The following is a 9,812-nucleotide window of genomic DNA, read 5'->3' on the forward strand; positions in this document are numbered from 1 at the left end:
CGTCGGACATGTGGGAGTCTTTCAAGCGACAGTTGATTAGGATTCAGGAAAGGCGTTCCTGAGAGAATGAAGGATAAGTATGGGAAGTTTAGGGAGTTTTTGATAACGAGGGATATTGCGAACCTCGTCAAAATAAAAAGGATGCTTTTGTATGGTCCAGAAGGGTGGGGACAGTGGAAAGACTTGCGGAGTATATAGGAAGTGGGAAGGTACTCAAGCGGGAAATTAGGAGAGCAAGGAGGGGTCATGGAAAGTCCTTGCCAAGCAGGATTAAGGTGAATCCCAAAGCTATTTATTTATATGTAAAAGGCAAGGGGGTGGCTATGGGAAGGATTGTACCACTTAAGGACAGTGGGGGAATCTATGTGTTCAGCCAGAGACAATTAGTACTTTGCATCAGTGTTCATCAAAGACAGAGACTTTGTGGAATATCATTCTTGGCTAGGGTATGTGGAAGTCTGGATCATGTTAACAGCGAAAAGGAGGAGGTATTGTGTCTTCTAAAAGATATCAAGGTACATACGTCACCTGGGCCAGATGGTATTTATCCCAGAAGACTGAGGGAAGCAAGGGAGACAATTGCCGGGGCGTTGACTGATATCATTGTATCGTCATTGGCTACAACTGAGATCCCACAGAACTGGAGAATAGCTAATGTGGTACCGCTGTTTAAGAAAGGTGGAGGGGATGATACAGGAAATGATAGGCCGGTGAGCCTCACGTCGGTAGCAGGTAAATTATTGGAGAGAATTGTCAGGGACAGGATTTATACCCATTTGGAAACAATGGACTCATAAGCGATGGATAGCATGGTTTTGTGAATGGAGGTCGTGCCTCACTAACTTAATCGAGTTTTTTGAGGAGGTGACAAAGATGATTGATGAGGAGAGGGCGGTGGATGTTGTTTTCATGGACTGCAGTAAAGCCGTTGACAAGGTGCCTCATGGCAGACTGGTACAAAGGTTGAAGTCACACGGGTTCAGAGGTGAGGTGATAAGATGAATACAGAACTGGCTCGGTCACAGAAGGCAAAGGGTAGCAGTAGAAGAGTGTTTTTCTGAATGGAAGGTTGTGACTAGTCGTGTGCTTGGGCATCTGTTGTTTGTGGTGTACATAAATGATTTCGAGGAAAATGTAGCCGGTCTGATCAGTATGTTTGCGGATGACACCATGGTTTGTGAAGTGGCAGGTAGTGTTGAGGATTGTCAGAAGATAAAGCAGGATATAGACATGTTAGAGACTTGGGCAGAGAAAGGCAAATTAAGTTTTATCCGGACAAATGTGAGGTAATGCATTTTGGTAGGTTTAACATAGAGGGGAAATATAGCGTAAATGGTAAAAGTCTTAGGAATACAGAACATAAGAGAGATCTGGGCGTGCAGGCTCACAGATGTTTGATGGTGGCAGCAAAAGTGGACAAGGTAGTCAAGAAAGCATACGGAATGCTTCCCTTCATTGGACGGGGCATCGAGTATAAAAGCTGGCAAGTTATGCTACAGTTCTTTAGAACCTTGGTAAGGCCACACTTGGAATATTGCGCACAATTCTGATCACCACACTACCAGAGGGATATGGAGGCTTTGGCGAGGGTGCAGAGGAGGTTTGCCAGGATATTGCGTTGTCTGGAAGGTGTTAGCTGTAACACTCGGCTGAATATACTCGGACTGTTTTCATTAGAACGGCGGAGGTTGAGGAGTGACCTAGTAGAGGTCTACAAGATTATGAAGGGCATGGATAGAGTGGATGGGGAGGCTTTCTTTCCTAGGGTGGCAGAGGTTACAGCTCCGTGGGGCAAAGCTTAGAGGAGACTTGCACGGCAGATTTTTACACAGAGGGTGGTGAGTGCCAGCCACGTGTTGCCAGGGGAGGTTGTGGAAGGAGATACATTGTTGGCGTTCAAAAGGCATCTTGACAAATACATGGATAAGATGGGTGTGGAGGGATAGGGGATGAGGAAGTGTGAGGATTTTGGCCGACGGTGGTATCAGGGGCCGGTACATGCTTGGTGCCGAAGGACCTGTTTCTGTGCTCTATTGTTCGTTGTTTTTTGTTGTTCTTTGTATTCAAGTTGAATATCTGAACAGAGTACCACTCCTGTTGAAATGCAATCTCCAAATATTTGCTTGTTAGGTGTTCAATGTTTCACGGCTTTGGTAAAACAAAATTTTATGAAGAATACTTGTGAAATGAATAACTTTCCCAGACATTTAGTCTGAAACTGAACGAAACATTGCGAGAATCCTTGTTCCTATTTCAGCAGAAGTTGTGCAACTTTTCTTCCTGAAAAGACTATTTTGATCTCGCTGCAATCTTTTCTTGCACATGCGCAGATACATGCCAGTCATAGTGAAACTATCTGTGGTTGTATAGTTTGCAAAAAAGCAGACATTCGAAGTTAAGTCTTGAAGTGCACACCAAAGCCTACGATTTAAAATACAAACAAGTCAATATTTTCTGCTCCCCGACATGTTCCACTTTGTGAAACAGGATTGTTCAAAAACTTAGGAAAAATATGTATTTTTAAAAAATATAAGCTTTCGTTTCCAAATGGTTGTGTTCCATTTTCTATAAATGAGTGCAACCTTCGTTAAATAAATTATAAATAAACTACATAATGAAAGACCATCAGCCAGTAAAGGATTCGGGAAATTGCACAACCACAAACCATTTTCAACCCCGTTTAAAAGACTGTTAGATACTAACATAGGAAATTGGAGCAGGAGGAGGCCATTCGGTCCGTCGAAGCGATTATAACATTCAAATATGTTATGGCTGACTGTCTATCTCTACGCCATTTCACCCCACTATTCTTCAGCCTCTTGATTTATGAGTATGCAGAAGTCTGGTGATTTTTGTCTTGCCCAGCTCAATGAATTCCATAGAATCGCCACTCTCGCAGTGAAGCATTTTCTCCATCTCCCAATCAGAAACGATCTTCTGATCCCTTCGTTGCAAGTACATTCTTCCTCAGGTAAGGCGTGAAAAACTACATACAATACCAATTTCTAAAATTGGAAAGATTACATTTGGCCCCCACTCCCACGTGATTTATATAGATTGTGAAACAACTATTGCGCAACACAAGCAGGGGTTGGCCATCCGGTCCTTAAAAACCTCCCCGCAAGTTAATACAGTCATGGTTCAACTAGGCCGGCCTAAACTCCTGTTCTGTGCCTTTTCCCCATAGCTCTCTATTTATCGATCTAGCGAATAGTTATCTACCCCCACTTTCAATATTCCGTGTCTGTGTGGGTTTCCTCCGGGCGCTCCGGTTTCCTCCCACGAGTTAGGTGAATTGAACATTCTGAATTTTCCCTCAGTGCACCAGAACTGGCCCTGGTGCGTGGCGACAAGGGGATTTTGACAGCAACTTCATTTCAGTGTAATTTAAGCTTACTTGTGACTCGAATAAATATTATTTTTGGTATTAATATTCTAATGATCCAACAACCATCACCCTCCGGGGGAGAGTTCCAGAGATTCGCCACACTCTAGCCTGGCAGGGGGTGGGAACTGAAACAGCAGGCCACTCAGTCTAGTGTCTGGGTAAAAAAGTGAGTCTGAGGTAAATAGCGCAGAGTAAGAGCCAACAGAGGAAAGCTGAAGGGCTCACCGGGACTATAGGTCAGAGTGCGTTTACGTCAATGCAATAAATATAACAGGTAAGACATTTGAACTGAAAGCCTGGATTACTGCATGGAATGGCAATTACAGAGACATGGTTAAAAGAGGGAGAGAACTGGCAGCTTAACATTCCGGGTTACCTTTGTTTTAGACGGGACAGAAGGGAAAACAAAAGAGGTGGGGGGGGGGGGGTTGCATTGCTGATGAGAGAGCAGATCACAGCCGTGTTGAGGGGCGACGCTGTGAGGGATTTTGTATTAAGGCATAGTGGCTGTAGCTCAGGAATTAGAAGGGGGAAATCACAATGTTGGGTGTCTACTAAAGACTTCCCAAGAGCCCACAGGGACAGATTTGTGTAGTCAGGTACTGAAAAGGCGGAAAAAAGCAGGCTCGTTGTGATGGGTGACGTTAACCTCCCCGTATTGATTGGGAATCCCTTACAGTCTTCTCTTGGGGGAGAGACATTTGTTAGATGTTTCCAGGAGGGATTTTTGATGTGGTATGTTGACAATACAACCAGTGAGGGGGCCATACTAGACTTGGTATTGGAGAATGAGCCAGGTCAGTTGATTGATGTTTCATTGGGAGAGCATTTTGGTATGAGCGAGAATAATGCCATAAGATTTCGGGTCGTCATGGACAAGGACGGGTGTGGTGGCAGGGAAGGGTGCTTAATTACGCAAGGGCCAAATACATCCAAATTATACACGAACTGGGAAAATTCATGTCTGACATGTGGGAGGCTTTTGAAGCCCTGTTGATTGAAATGCAGGACAGGCAAATCCTCGCAAAAATAAAGGATAGAGATGGCAGAATTCGGGAACCATGGATAACAAGGGAAAATGTATGCTTAGTCAAAAGGGCAAAGGTAGCATACGATAGGTCTAGACATCTAAATACTGAAGAAACTATTGAGGACAACAGTACAAGTAGGAATTAACTTAAACGTGGAATTATGAGGGCTAAAATGGGCCATGAAATGTCTTAGCTAACATGATCAAGGAGAATCCCAAGGCATTTTATGCATAATTAGGGGTAAGAGGGTCGCAGGGGAAAAAGAATAGGTCCATTCAATGACAAATGGGGCACGTTATGCGTGGAACCATAGGTAGTGGGTGAAATCTTTAATGCGTACTTTGTATCAGCATTCACCAGGGAGAAAGACATGAAGGATGTTGCGGTCAGGAATAGGTGTGAGAACGCTCTTGAAAACTTCAATATATCAAAGAAGGAAGTGTTGATTATCCTGAATTGCATTAAGGTAGACACGCCCCTGGGGCCAGATGAAATCTACCCCAGGTGTCTGCTGGAGGCAAGGGGAAAAATAGCTGGGGCCTTAACAGATATTTTCACCTCCTCTTTGATTACGGGCGAGGTTCCAGATAACTGGACAATAGCCAATGTTGTTTCCTTGTTTATGAAAGGAAGCATAGATAATCCAGCAAATTATAGGCCGGTGCGCCTCATATTAGTGGTGGGGAAACTTTTGGAAACAATACTGAGGGACAGGATATATGTGCATTTGGAGGAAAAGGGACTAGTTCGTGACAGGCAGCACGATTTTGTACGGGGAAGGTCATGTCCCACCAAATTTATTGAGTTTTCTGAAGAGGTGACAAAGAAAACTGGTGAAGGAAGGTCTTGTGGATGTAGTTTATATGGACTTTAGTAAGGCCATTGTTAAGGTCTCACATGGCAGTATTGTGCAAAGACTAAAATCGCACAGAATTCGGTATGGGCTGGCTAGGTGGAAACAGCACTGGCTTGATTGTAGAAAACAGTGTAGTAGTGGAAGAGTGTTTTTCAGAATGGATATATGTAGCTAGTGGCGTTCTACAGCGACCAGTGCTGGTACCTCTGCTGTGTGTAGTATATATAAATAATCTGGAGGAAAATGTGGGTGGTCAGATTAGTAAATTTGCGGATGACACAAAGATTTTGGCCAAGTTATTGATAGCGCTGAAGATCGTCAGAGGATACACAGGCAATAAATCAATTGGAGTCTTGGACACAGAAATGGTACATGGAGTCTATTCCAGAAAAATGCGAGGTGGTGCATATTGGAGGATCAAATCTAGGTATAAATTATACTGTAAATGGCAGAATGCTTAGGAACATTAACATACAGAAGGGTCTGTGCGTGTAGGTCCACAGTTCCCTAACATTGGCAACACAGGTGTCCAAGGTGATTAAGAAGACATATGGCATGCTTGCCTTCATCAGCTGGGGCACTGATATAGGAGTTAGGAAATTATGCTGCAGATATATGACACATTGGTTAGGCCGTATCTAGAGTATTACGTGTAGTTCTGATCACCACATTATCAAAAGGAAGTGGTAGCTTTGGAGAGTCGAAAAGAAGGTTCAATAGAATGCTGCATGGTCTTGAGGGTGTTGGATATGAGGGGAGGTTTAATAAACTAGAATTATGTGAGGCATAGACGGGGTGGAGAGACAGACTTTTCCCAAGAGTGGATGTGTCAATTACAACGGGGCACATGATCAAGATGAGAGGAGAAAGGTTTAAGAGAGATCTGCAGGGTAGGTTTTTTACGCGGAGAGTAGGTGGTGCCTGGAACGCGCTGTCAGAAGATGAGGTGGATAGAGGCACATTAACAAAATTTAAGAGCCATCTGGATGGGTACGTGAATAGGGAGGAAATAGAGGGGTGCGGACCGAATAAGGGCAGAAGGGTTTTTTTTGCAGTTAGGGCATCATGATCTGCACAGCTTCGGAGGGCCGAAGGGTCTGTTCCTGAGCTGTTCTTTTCTTTGTTCTTTGTATTCTGTCAATCCCCCTGAGGATCTTATGTGTTAGAATAAGGTCATCCGCCACTCTTCTAAACTCCAAGCAATATAGGCCCAGGCTCTTTAGTCCCTCTTGAGAGGACAACTCTCGCAACGCACGAATTAGCATGGCAAACCGCCATTGGACTTCTTCCAATGTTATTCGATATTTTTTATGGAAAGAGGACCAAACCACTATGCAGTATTCCCGGTGAATCCTCACCAACACCCTGTAAAATTGCAACAAAACGTTCCTATATTTGAAATAATCCCTTTTTCAATAAGGCCAAAATGCCATTTGCGCTCTTTTTTTTTTATAAATGTTTTTTATTCAGTTTTCATGTTTAATATTGAACAAATTACAAATTGTTAGAGAGAGAGAAAAAAAAAGAACACACAAAAATTAACATATATATTTACAGGTGAGCATCTTCGTAGTAATAACTGTGGCCTCCCCCTTTTCGCCGGCATACATATTTTACATTCCCCAACATGTTTATTGGCATTTATTTAGTTTGGTTTTGGTTTTGGGCCTTAGCTAGCCATCAAACCCCCGTAACGAGCCCGTAGCCCTCCCCCCCCCCACCCCCCACCGCCCCGCCGGCTACCTTCCCCCGACTATTCTTCCTCTTGTACGTTGGCCACAAACAGATCCCGGAACAATTGCATGAATGGCTCCCACGTTCTGTGGAAGCCGTCGTCCGACCCTCGGATGGCGAATTTGATTTTCTCCATTTGGAGAGATTCCGAGAGGTCGGACAGCCAGTCTGCAGCTCTGGGCGGTGCTGCTGACCGCCAGCCAAACAGGATTCTGGCGGGCGATCAGGGAGGCAAAGGCAAGGGCGCCCGCCCTCCTCCCCAGGAATAGATCTGGCTGGTCTGAAACCCCGAAGACCGCCACTATCGGGCATGGCTCCACCCTCACCCCCACCACTTTGGACATAGCCTCGAAGAAGGATGTCCAGTACTCCACAAGTCTGGGGCAAGACCAGAACATATGGGCGTGGTTGGCCGGGCCTCTTTGGCACCGCTCACATCTGTCCTCCACCTCCGGGAAGAACCTACTCATACGGTTTCTCGTTAAGTGGGCTCTATGTACCACTTTAGTTGCGTCAGACTGAGCCTTGCGCACGTGGAGGTGGAGTTGACCCTATGCAGTGCTTCGCTCCAGAGTCCACACCCTATCTCCATCCCCAGGTCGTCCTCCCATTTCCTTCTTGTTGCGTCAGTACGGTGTCGTCCCTATCTACCAGTCGGCCATACATGTCACTACAGTTCCCTTTCTCTAGGATACTTGCGTCCAGTAGGTCTTCCAGTAGTGTCTGCCTTGGCGGTTGTGGGTACGTCCTTGTCTCCTTTTGTAGGAAGTTTTTGAGCTGCTGGTACCGTAGCTCGTTCCCCCTAGCTAGCTGAAATTTCTCTGTCAGTTTGTCCAGTGTTGCGATCCTGTCGTCCGTGTATAGGTCCCTGACTGTCAGTGCCCCCCCGTCCTGTCTCCACCTTTTGAAGGTGGCGTCAGTCAGTGCTGGTTTGAACCTATGGTTGTTGCAGATGGGAGCCTTGCCCGACATTTTGTTCAGGCCAAATTGCTGCCGCAGTTGGTTCCAGGATTGGAGGTGGCTGTCACCACTGGGCTGCTGGAGTGTTTTTTGGGTGGGGATGGGAGTGCTGCCGTGGCGAGGGCCCGGAGGGAGGTCCCCATGCAGGAGGCCTCCTCCGCAACGCACCCACTCGGCTTCTGGCTCCTGGATCCATCCCCTTACTCGCTCGGCTGTTGCCACCCAGTGGTAGAATGTAGATTCGGGAGGGCTAGCCCCCCCTGGATTTTGTTTTCTGTAGGACCTTCTTTGGGATCCTAGCATTTTTACCACCCCATACGAACGCCATGATAAGTTTGTCCAGCGCTATGAAGAAGGCCTTGGGGATGTAGATCGGAATGGATCTAAACAGGAAGAGGAACCTGGGCAATACGTTCATTTTGATCGTCTGGACTCTTCCTGCGAGGGAGAGTGGGAGTGTGTTGCATCTTTGCAGGTCCCTTTTTACTTCCTCCGCCAGGCTGGTGAGGTTCCATTTGTGGATCCCTTTCCAGTCATGGGCTATTTGGATCCCCAGGTAGCGGAATTTATGTCGGGCTTGTTTGAACGGCAGCCCCTTTAGTGCTGCCCCCCTCCCCTTGCAGGTGTACTGGGAAGATGTCGCTTTTGCTCATGTTGAGTTTGTAGCCCGAGAAGTCTCCAAACTCTTTCAGGAGCGCGATGATTCCGTCCATACTGCTTTGTGGGTCCGAGATGTAGAGGAGCAGATCGTCTGCATAGAGTGAGACTCTGTGCTCTCTGCCTCCCTTCGGATCCCCCTCCAATTTTTGCTGCCCTGAGCGCAATTGCTAGCGGTTCGATTGCTAGTGCGAACAGCAGTGGGGATAGTGGGCATCCTTGTCTGGTGCCCCTGTGTAGCTGGAAGTATTGGGAGTTGGTATTGTTGGTCCGTACACTCGCCATGGGGGCGTTGTATAGGAGTTTACCCACGCGGTGAACCCTGTTCCAAGCCCGAACCGCTCCAGTACCTCTATGAGGTATTTCCATTCGACTCTGTCGAAGGCCTTTTCTGCGTCCAGGGAGACGATCACCTCTTGTGTTCTCTCCCCGGAGGGGTCATTACCACGTTCAGGCAGGCGCCTGATGTTCGAGGTGAGCTGTCTACCTTTGACGAAGCCCGTCTGGTCCTCTGTGACCACCTCAGGTACACAGTCCTTCTAGCCTTTTGGCTAGGATTTTGGCCAGTATTTTGGCGTCTGCGTTCAGCAGAGATAGGTCTGTATGACCCACATTCCGTGGGTCTTTGTCTTTCTTAGATATCAGCGAGATTGAGGCCTGTGCTAACGTGGGTGGCAGTGTGCCCCTAGCTAGCGAGTCTGTGAACATCTCCCGCAGGTGCGGGGCCAGCGTTGTCGCAAATTTTTTGTTGAAGTCCGCCGGGAATCCGTCCGGTCCCGGCGCCTTCCACGTCTGCATGGAGCTGATACTGTCCATGATCTCTCCCAGTGCTAGTGGTGCTTCCAGGTCCCGTTTCCTGCCCTCTCCCACGACTGGTATGACCAATCCATCAAGGAACCGGTTCATCCCAGCCTTCCGCGTTGGGGGCTCTGAGGTGTACAGCTCTTGGTAGAAGGCCTTGAAGGTTTTGTTAATCCTCTCTGGTTCTCTTTCCAACATGCCTCTGGTACCCCTGATTTGCCCAATTTCTCTGGTGGCTGCCTGCTTTCTCAAACTGGTGTGCCAACAGGCGGCTGGCTTTGTCTCCGTGTTCGTACAGGGTCCCGCGCGCCTGGCGGAGTTGGTGCACTGCTTTCCTGGTGGAGAGCAGGTCAAAGTTCCTTTGTAGTTCTTTCTCTCCGCCAGG

Source organism: Scyliorhinus canicula, unplaced genomic scaffold, assembly GCF_902713615.1.
Source record: "Scyliorhinus canicula unplaced genomic scaffold, sScyCan1.1, whole genome shotgun sequence".
Taxonomy (NCBI): Eukaryota; Metazoa; Chordata; class Chondrichthyes; order Carcharhiniformes; family Scyliorhinidae; genus Scyliorhinus; species Scyliorhinus canicula.